The sequence below is a fragment of the Sphaeramia orbicularis genome, chromosome 8, assembly GCF_902148855.1.
Source record: "Sphaeramia orbicularis chromosome 8, fSphaOr1.1, whole genome shotgun sequence".
Taxonomy (NCBI): Eukaryota; Metazoa; Chordata; class Actinopteri; order Kurtiformes; family Apogonidae; genus Sphaeramia; species Sphaeramia orbicularis.
In genome coordinates, this window is record NC_043964.1 from 40,576,863 (window position 1) to 40,588,556 (window position 11,694).

Consider the following 11,694-nt stretch of genomic DNA (forward strand, 5'->3'; position numbering starts at 1 on the left):
TTCTTTGTTTTCGAGCACAGGTGTCAAAATCTGGCCCGCCAAAGGTTCCATTCCGGCCCGCGGGATGAAAGTGCAAAAATTAACCTGAACAGTCAAGGTTGTCCAAATCATTTTGGTTCAGGTTCCACATACAGACCAATGTGATCTCCAGTAAAAATAACAACACAATAACCTATAAATAATGACAACTACAAATTTTCTTTTTGAAAAATTATGTGCAAAAATTTAAGTGAAAAAAACAAGATTACACTGTGAAAATATTAACATTTACAAAACTATTCTTGCACAATAAAACGCAAATAAATACATAAATAAAAACGGAGATGAACAAGCCGAAATGTGCAATTTGAACAATATTCTTCTGTTACTAAATGTTTTATGCATTTATGGATCCACTGTGATCTGTAGTTGTGTTAATAATAAGAGATGTAATATTGTAGAAATTGTTCAAATTTTAGTTCCAAACTCCAAAATTTTAACAATATTCTGCCTGTTACCAAATATTTATGTAACATTGTGTGTAATGTTAATAAGTCGAGGTATAGTTTTGTTAAAATTGCACTAATTTTTCAAATGAAATTTCTGTTTTTTCAGGTTATTCACATCTTTTTTGTAAAATGTAAATATTTTCATAATTTAACTGGGGTGTTTTGTCCTAAACAAAAAGAAAAACTTGGCTTTGTCATTATTCATAGGTCATTAAGTCATTATTTTCCTGGTCCGGACTGCTTGAGATCAAATTGGGCTAAATGTGGCCCCTGAACCAAAATGAGTTTGACACCCCTTTTTTAGAGCGAAAAAAGTAAAATTATGCGATGACAATGTTTGCATCTACCAACTATCCTTTAAAACAATGTGAATAACATGAACAAACTGAAATTCTTAAGAAAACTAAGTGCAGTTTCAACAATATTATGTCTCAGTTTATCATTTACACATGTAAATTACAACTTACAGATCACAGTGGATCAACAAACAGAACATTAAATAAAGAGGCAGAATATTGGTAAACTTACACTTCAGATATTTAAAATTTTTTCATATTTGTTCAGGTTATTTGTGGGGGTTTTTGTGAAATGATTGTTTGTTTTAGTGTAAATACAGTAAAATGACAAAAATGTTTACATTTAGAAGAGAAACATTTGGAGTTGTGAGTTTATATGTTATTATGATAGTATTTTACTGGTCTGACCCACTTGAGATTAAATTGGTCTGAATGTGGAATCTGAACTCAAATGATTAATATCTTCAGTGCAGTTTTTACATTTCACAAATTAATCCCACGGGCTCGACTGGACCCTTTGGCGGGCCGGATTTGGCCCCCGGGCCGCATGTTTGACACCTGTAGTTTACAACTTTATCTATTTATTATCTACTCCAGAGTTCCCTGCAGACGCACCCATGCACATAATGAACCACTGAACATGTGTCGACTTCTAAAAGGGTTTTTCACTACACTACCAATCAAAACGTTGGACTCACCTGGTTTTTCTTTATTTTCATGATTTATTTACATTGTAGATTCTCACTGAGGGCATCAAAACTATGAATGAACATACATGGAATTATGTAGTTAAGACATAACTCAAAGCATGTTTTATATTTTAGATTATTCAAAATAGCCACATTTTGCTTTTATTCCTGCTTTGCACATTCTTGGCACTCTCTCGATGAGCTTCATGAGGTCGTCACCTGAAATGTTTTCCAAAAGTCTTGAAGGAGTTCCCAGTGATGCTGAGCATTTGTTGGCCATCTGCGGTCCATCTCATGTCATGTAAATGAGAAGGTGAGTCCAAAGTTTTGACTGGTAGTGTACATCTAACCTTTTTTGACTGATTTATCATCATGTATTATACTCTTACCCTCTGCATTTTCTGTAATAGAATAGAATAGAATAGAATAGAATAGAACAGAATAGAATAGAATAGAATAGCCTTATTGTCAATGAAATACAATGAAATTAGGAGTGCAGCTACAGTCAGTGCAGCAATATTTACAAACATCAGTCCTACAGAAATAAGAATAGAGTGAATTTAAAAACTACAAGACTGAAAAATAAGATAATAAAATACAGTATAATAAAAAAAAATAAATAAATAAAAAAAATTACAATTTAACAACTTAATATCTGAATAGAGCTCAGTACAGAGGTGTCAAACTCATTTTAGCTCACGGGCCAGATTCAACTAAATTTAATCTGAAATGGGCTGGACCAGTAAAATAATAACATAATATATAAATCATATATAAATAATGTCAACTCCAAACTTTTCTCTATGTTTTAGAGCAAAAAAAGTTAATTTACATCATGAAAAGGTTTACATCTACTCTACAAAATACTCTTTCAAAAGATGTGAATAACATGAACAAATTGAAAAAATAAGTGTAGTTTTAACAATATTATGCCTCGGTTTATCATTTACACATGTACATTATAACTTACAGATCACAGTGGATCTACAAATACACAAAACATTTAGTAACAGGCAGAATATTGTTAAAATTGTACGTACTTCTCTCAAGAAATTTCAGGTTATTTGCTTTTTTTTTTTTTTTTTCAAAATTATACTTTGTTTTAGTGTAAATACATGAAAATATTTACATTTACAAAGAGAAACATTTGGAGTTGTCATTATTTTTATGTTATTATGGTAGTATTTTACTGGTCACTTGAAATTGAATTGGTTCGAATGTGGAACCTGAACTAAAATGATTGTTAATATTTTAGTGTCATTTTTGCATTTCACAAATTCATCCCAAGGGCCGGACTAGACCCTTTGGCGGGCCGGATTTGGCCCCAGGCCGCATGTATGAACACCTGTGGATTAGTAGAATAAAAATAAAACTGGACAAAATATGAATAGATGAAGATTTCTTTTTCTTTTTTTGTCAGACAGATTGAAAAAGTAAATTTTTTTACTTTGACATGTTTCGGGTACAACCTGCCTTCCTCAGAGGGGTCACTTCATGTTACTGTGACGTTTCATTGTCAGCTGTTTTATCCAGGTTTCCCAGACAACAGGGGACGATTATGCCCCCTGCTGCCTGGCATCCCCCAGAGGACAGCATCCAGGTGTAGGATCCCTCATCCCTGTTCATGGTCCTCCTGGCCTGTTTTCTGGTTTCTATGCCTCCCTGATCCAGCGGTGGTACTTGTTGGTTTCTGAGCAGATGACCGTGGCATCTTCCCAGTCCATAAAATGGTTTTCCCTCTTGGTCTGTTATTGGGTCAAAACACGGTATTCAAAATCTCTCTGATGGGACATTTTAGAGACAATTAGACAGATTAGTGTCACTAAATGACCCATATTTTTTACTTTTAAATTCATTTTTGCTTTAGTTGGACTACAAGGGATTATCCGAAACAAGGAGCTACTTTTGTACTGATTTCATGTTCTGTTGTTCTGCCTTTTCTTTGGTTTTGCATGTGTGTTTTGCTGATGTCTCTTTTTCACATTCTTTCCTCCCCGTTCTCTCAGGTCAGCTGATCAGCTGTTCCTGAGAATACCAAAAACTAAGCACAAGTTCAGGGGGGACCGTGCCTTTGCTGCAGCAGCTCCTAAACTATGGAGCAAATGGTCTGCCTCTCCATATCAGACAGGCCACCTCTCTGTTTTTAAATCCCTTCTTAAAACCCATCTTTTCTCCTAGGCTTTTGAAACCATGTGAGATGTGTAAAATGTAGAATTTTTATCCAGTTGTTTTTTTTGGTATTGGCTTATTGTTCTTATTTTTTGTTGTTTTTAATTGTACTGCTTTTTATGTTTGTAATCTATTCTTGTATTTTATCCTTTTATTTAGGTTTTATTTATTCTTCTATATTATTTATTTATTTATTTTTACAGTTGTTCTATGCCTTTTAATCTATTCTTGTATTTTAGTCTTTTATTTATGTTTTATTCATTCTTCTGTATTATATATATATATATATATATATATATATATATATATATATATATATATATATATATATATATATATATATATATATATTTATTTTTGCAGTTGTTCCATGCCTTTTAATATATTCTTGTATTTTATTCTTTTATTTAGGTTTTATTTATTCTTCTGTATAATTCTTATTCTTATTCTTATTCTTATTCTTATTCTTATTCTTATTCTTATTCTTATTATTTACATATTTATTTATTTATTTTTTACAGTTGTTCTATGCCTTTTAATATATTCTTGTATTTTATTTTTTAATTTATGCTTTATTTAGTCTTCTGCATTATTATTGTTATTATTATTATTATTATTATTATTATTATTATTATTATTATTATATTTTATTTTTTTTAATTTTTTTAAAAATTTATTTTTACAGTTGTTCTATGCCTTTTAATCTAGTCTTGTATTTTATTCTTTTATTTAGGTTTTATTTATTCTTCTGTATTATTATTATTTATTTATTTATTTATTTATTTATTTATTTATTTATTTTTACAGTTCTATGTCTTTTAATCTATTCTTGTATTTTACTCTGTTATTTTAGTTTTTATTTATTTTTCTGTACAGCACTGTGGTCCACTGTAGCTGTTTTAAAGTGCTTTACAAATAAAGTTGGATTGGATTTCCTGTGCTCATTTTTCCTTGTGCCAAAAGCTCTTCCTGTTTCGCCAATGTAGGTTTTATTGCATTACAGGCAAGATATTTCACAGATGACATTGTGTTTGTTTTTCTGTGGGTAGTTTGTCTTTTGGATGGACCAGTAGTTGTCTCAGTGTGATATGTGCTTTCACTGGGGGGTTTTCTCACTGCTCTTTGGATACGTTCTGTGGTGCCTCTGATGCATGGGAGTACGACCACACTGGTGTTTTGGTTTTCTGTGTATATTAACAGTAAGTGCGTCTGTGAACGATATTAACAGTATGTATTGCTATGAATAACAGTATGTATATATCTATGAAACAGTAGGAATCTATCTTAACAGTATTAACAGTATGTATTTCCTATAAAAACAGTTTATCTACTATATGTAAAACAGCATGTATACCTATGAGCCAGGTCTATATAAAAACGGTGCATTGTTATTACAGGACAGAAGATTATTGTATGGATATCCTTTTTGAACATGAAATCAGGTGAAATCAGGTACCTTCCTATATTTCATTTACTGATCATGAAGATGCCTGTCAAAGCTCAGAGTAAATTCAAAGATTATCATATCAAAACTGAGGAAAATTTACTTATTTTTAGCAAAACATATTAACTGAATGAAAAAACAAGCATCGATATCTACTGACATTTGTTCAACTACATGTTTTTTTTTGGAGAATGTTGCAGAAGATCATTATGGATCATATTTGATGATGTTGAAAAGCTGAGAAACTGCATTTTTTATTTCGCTGTATTGATAAGATTAGTGGTTCAAGAGTTATTAAACATTTTAGGCCAGTAGATGCTTTTGGTCCATGGCAGCTGTTTAGATGTTTGAAAGTTAACACATCAGTAAACAAAATTCAAAAGGCATCATTAACCCTTTCATGCATGGTGGTCACTACAGTGGACACCTATTCTCCAGCTGTTCTCTTGTATATTCATGGTTTAGTTGTTTTGGTTTCATGTCTTCCTGAGACCCAGCAATGCATTTTTGTCCTTTGTAGGGGGGATGTAGGGGGAAAAAGTTTGACAGTTTTACTAAAAAAAAAAAGAAGCTGTTCATTGCAAAGGACATTCCGTTAAAAAATAAACAAATAAAAATGATTTTAAAAATGTATCTGAAAAAACTGTTGCATTATGCAGTTTCCAATCAAGACGACTGTTTAATGTAAAAAAGCAAAAAACTTTCACTTTCCTGGGTCTGAGGAGGATATCAACCAACACAGTGGACGCTCATGCATCATCTCCACTGACATTCAGACCATTACTGTAACTTTGCTGTTGTTGATAAACCTGATCTGCACTAACATGTTTGAGTGTAAATCAACTGCTAATTTTCTCAAACAAAAAGGTTTTTGTTTTTTTTTTTTTTTTGCGTACTATCTCCGTAACTAGTATTAGAATATAATAAAATGTGAGAAAACATCAGATTAGCTGCATTAACAATGTTTTTATTTCATAGTTTTCACACAATATATCACTTTATGATGATGAGTTTTAAATATATGTGTCTTTGCTTCAAAAATTTAACGCATGCTGTCCAGCTGAGTAGACATTTTTGTTATTTAATGAAAAATAGGTTCATAAAAATAATTCTATCTCATCGGGTTTTTTCTTCATGCCCAAAGAGGAATAAAAACACTCAGGAAAAATATCTTGATTAAGGTTCTCATAATTCATGCATGAAAGGGTTAATAACTGACTCCTATTGTATTACAGGAGGTTTAATGTCACAGACTGGGAAGTTTTCACAGAAGACTTTGGGAATGATATTAAGGCCTCTCTCATTCCATAACAGACTCTATAAAATCCTGCAAGAACAGCACTGTCCCAACAAAAAAGGTTCCCTGCTTTTCGAATAACAAGCCATGGATCCACAAAGACATTAAAGGCCTTCTTAATATGAAGACGAGGGTGTTCATGACCAAAGAACATGAGGTGGTCAGGGCTGTTCAAAAGGAGCTGAAGAGGAAAATGAGGGAACCCCAAAACAAGAATACCGAGGCCGAGATGGGTCAGAATAACACAAAAGAGGTGTGGAATGAGATGAAGAACAAAACAGAACAAAACAGGCTGTGAGGAAGCACACCTGGAGAGACCCGGATTTTGGAACAGAGCTAAACCTGTTCTTCAGTAGGTTTGACACTGGTGGGACCTCTGTCTGTGGATCTGTGTCTCCACCCACCATCACTGCAAACATTCACACCTCCACTGTAAGGCTTTGATCCCCTCCCCAGCAGCGACTTGCCTCCCTCCCCCTCCCCCGGTTGGCATCTCCAGTTGACAGCCCCCCCACCTCACAGACCCCCTTCACACCACAGTCCCCCTCCTTCGGACATTAGCCCATTTTACACAACACAATTTTTCATCTTTATTCCATAACGAGGTCTGCACTGTAAATCCCCCCCCCCCCCCCCCCCCCCGTAAAAAATGAAGTATGAGCTGCTCAGAGGAACACGGACCACCTCAGATTTCACAGACTGTGACTTCAAACTAGACCCAGTTCATCTGGAGAGGCTTCATTTGTCATTTCTATCTGTGTGCTCTTTCAGCTTCTGCATCTTCTCATTATATGCAATCAGAGCATTTCATTATTGGTTTTTCCTCATTGCTCTGTGTTGTACCTCCTCAGGTAACACCTTAAATTAAGGCACTAGTAATAACTTTTACTAGTCTAGAAATAGTTCATAGATAATAAGGCAGTTAAGTCTATTACTATTATATGATGCTTATTAGCATTCTTATTGGTGTATTTAAATGACACATTTGTAGCATATAATGTGTGTGAAGTCCACTGTGGTGAGATAATAGAAACAAATGAAAACTAGAAGCATATGCTTTTGACTTCTTTGTTTTAACATATGACACACCTGAGTTATGTTATGGTTTGTTGCACTTTGACTGTATACCATAGATTTATTGTAGGCCAACAGCATATGTAGTTTGTCCCTCTGACTGCCAGCTGTTGGCTGATTACTGTGCATTTATTCACAATGATTTTCTAAACACTGGAGTGAAATCCAAATTTATACATTTTTTGTCAACTTGTTTATAACTTGTTTTTTTCTTGCTTTTTCGAACTGAATGGTGTAGACATTAGAGTGGATGCACTGATGAACCCTTGTGCACCAGTACCCACAAAGCTTGGTGTGTTTGTATTTCACTATACACAGACAGTCTATTGACTCTTGGTTGTTTTCTTGGTATTTGAAGGATATTGCCATCCTCTGTTTGTTCCAAGGCCTGAAAGCGACTACAGATCCAAGGCTCCCTCTTTTATATTGTACCGTCACATTCTGTTGTGTTGTATGTCTGTGCTGGAAGAAAGACACATGATTATACACGGTGTAGTGTGGTATTTGCTTTCTCCTCTTTTAACACCAGCTCATAAAAAGTTTACTGAGCCCTCCCTTCTGCTTCATCAGTATATCACTTTGAGCTCCTATTATGCAAATGTAATCACAGCTCTATAAACCATATGTAAATGGAAAACACAAGCATGTCCAGACAAAATTACGGTCATAAATTTGATCAACAGTGCTCTGATAATCAGAGGAGTAAGGGAAGTTTTCCTGTTCTGTGCTGTTTGTCAAGGTTCTTTCTATTCATCTGTGTGATTCACCAGCCGAGATGAGTCAAATTGCCAAAACTTTGAGGGTTCAGTGTGGGGAAGTTTGCTTGAAGCTTCAATAATTGCACTCTGTGTTCCAACCATCTTTTCAGGACGCTCAAAGTAGTCTTTAAATACAGACAAAATGACCGAAATCCCATGTCCTTCAAATTAACTGATGCATACATGATGGAATTCCCATGCAATTTCATTTAAACTCAATGCATCTACTGCACCTTACATGATGTAGAGATCAGCCAGAAACAAAATCTACCTAAATTCCTATATAAAATATTTATACTTGAAAGTAGTGAGTTGAAAAACCAACACATCAAGCAGCTGTGAACGGAGATGCAGAACCAAATTTAAAGACCAAATGGAGCGAATGGATCCCATAAGCTACTGGATGCCCAACAACATTAATAATAAATACAGCAATGCAGTAATGCAGTCATTAGTCCTGTGAAGCCCGTGAAGCAACACTTTGACACAGGGAATATAAAACTGATTCATCATTATGGATAAGAGCAGATAGAACCTGCAGCATCTGCCTCTGAAAAGGCATCTAACAAACTTCCTCTGAAACACTGTCAGTTTGAGTAAAAGCTACTGAGTGAAACCAAATGTTCCTGTGCACCTCTACGCCCTCGTCAAATCTATTAAATTTGATAAAGTGACAATGATTTATGTATTTCTTCTATTTGGCAGTGATTTAACCTTAATCTCAGCGTTAAATAATGTAACGCTACTCTGAGATATGATGTAAACTGTTGAAATAAGAAAAATACAATTGTAAAAAGCAGTTCAGAGTCAAATGTCCATTAGACCACACTCTGGAACAGTGGTTCTCAAACTATTTACAGTGGAGTACCCCCTGAAGTATATTTTTCAGCCAAGTACCCCCAACTCTCACTTCAGCATTTTTGTGCTAAAGGTCTGTTTTTATTTTCAAAACTTTGTAAACAAGCAACATATATTTAACTTTAATATATTAAAAATAACAAATCGTTATAAGCAAATTTTGTGTGAAAAATATAAACTGAAAAGTGCCCTCTGTCATTGATAAGAAAAAAAAATTAATTGGTCATTAATGAATAAATGAACCTTTCATCAACAAAAATAATTACTTAATACTCAAATGAACTCATCTTGAATAATATAAAATAAAAATACTCTTAAAATGTTACCAAATCTTAAACAAGATGACTGACAATAATAATATAAAAAATAAAAACATTGAAGTGAAATAAGGTCTGAAATGTCAGTTATATTATATGAATGTATTAATTGTATTTTATATTTCAGCATTAATTGTCATGGTAACACTTCATAACAAATACACACTATGAAGCTTTAGTTAAGCATGAACAAATACTGAATTCATCATTTATAAAGCATATTTCTGACATGAATACTCATTAGTAGGTAGTTTACAAGCACAGTTATAAATGTTTTAGTCATCATTCATAAGCACATTAGTTAAGCATTAACAAATACTGAATTCATCATTTATAAAGCATATTTCTGACATTAATATTCATTAGTATATGGTTTATAAACAGTTATAAATGATTTACTAATCATCCATAAGCACATTTATTAAGCATGAACAAATACTGAATTTATCATATATAAAGCATATTTCTGACATGAATACTCATTAGTAGATACTTTACAAACATTTACGAATACTTTACTCTTCAGTGTTACCATTGTCATTATTACCCCGCCCCCGAAAAGGAGGCAAGGGCTATTGTTTTTGGTTCAGTTTGTTAGTTTGTTAACACTCTAACAGTAAAAATATTGGTTGAATTCATACCAAATTGGGTTTATAGATTGCCAGTGATGCAACATAGATGTCATTACATTTTGGGAAAAGTAGGTCAAAGTTCAAATTTTTATGAATGTTTTAAAGTCTTTTTTCTTCCCCCATTTACTTATAATTAAATTTCAAATGTCTATAAAATCATCAATTTTGTTTCAATTTACTTCAAACTTAGCACATATATAGAGGCAATTGATATGGTGACATCAGCACATGCACAGACATGATGACATCAGCTGGATCGATGCCAAAATAAACTGCAATATGTGTGAGTGGTGGGGTTTGTTGCACCTGGTATTACTTGTTTATTTTGTATTCAGTACATGATGACTTATTTCACGTATTTTTCCCCCGGGCTTCTTCCAAGTACCCCTGGGGGTACACGTTCCATTTGACAAAGACTACACTCGAACCCTTTTGACGGTTGGAGCAAAGGCAACTAACGGCGGCCATACACTGTGCGATTTTAGAGACAATTTCTCACTCGTGTGACTGTCCGGGATTGGGCCAGATGTGCCTCTAATCGTGTGTCGTGTGTCGTGTGTCGTGCAGTGTACATGGGGTAAGGAGAAATGATTAACACCTCATGACCACCTCATGATCAGCAATCGTGTGTTTGCAAGGAAAACAGAGCTGTTTGAAATCCTGCTTGCTCCTCGTGAAGGTATCATACTGTCAAAGCAGTGCCACGAGCCCATGGGCCTCAAATTCTCACACTGTGCATGCGTGAACACAGAAGCGTACTGTAGCGTACAAGCTTACAGTAGCTGGCTATCGGCCGAGTGCAGTTTAGCTGTTGCAGCTTACCTCTAGTTCCCTTTGCTGTAGGATTGACAGCCCATACTGTCCACGTCTGGACAACCAATTCCTGCACCAAACACGTCGTCGTCTTTTCTTCTTTTTTAATTCCCCGCAGATAATGGCACATATTGCCAAAGCAGCTCGTTGGTTTTTGTTTAGCACTACCATTTCGTGACTCACGCCAATACACAATCGTCTATGCCCTTTTACGGATTCCTTGGTGTTTTAACGTTGTATTTCCAGATACAACACTGGAACATGTGGTGCGTCCTCTGGTGTATGGTCCTACAGTGTGAGCAGTCAGGTCGCGTACAAGCATCGGTCCGTACAGTGTGAGAACATGAATCGTGAGCCTGACTTTACGATTGATTCGCACAGTTTGAGATGGAGCTGCGTGCAACAATCGAAATAATCGCACATTGTATGGCCGCCTTTAGGAAAACTCTATGTTTCTCACATTTGTATGTTTGCCAAATGTTACACACTGAGTCTCAACTGACATACGTCCATACGTGCACAAATGATTATGAGTCCATTCACCCTGTCTATTAGAACAAAATGCAATGCTCTGTAGGTTCACAGATATACACTGTGGAAATTGGTCAGTGGTGCCAAAAAGGTGGGCTCACCATTTCACCTTTTTTCCCGGATCTCTGTGTAAAAGTGGCTACTGACCCAACCACTGACTCCCCCCTCCTCTGATCCACTGATTCTGGATCCTGTCACCAAAGGTTTTCCAACTCTTCTATAGTTGGATGCATCAGCAACACTGATGAGGAGGAGTTCAGAGGACTGGTGGAGGGCTTTGTTGGAGCAGTTGGAACCACCTACAGCTCAACATCAGCAAGACTCATTA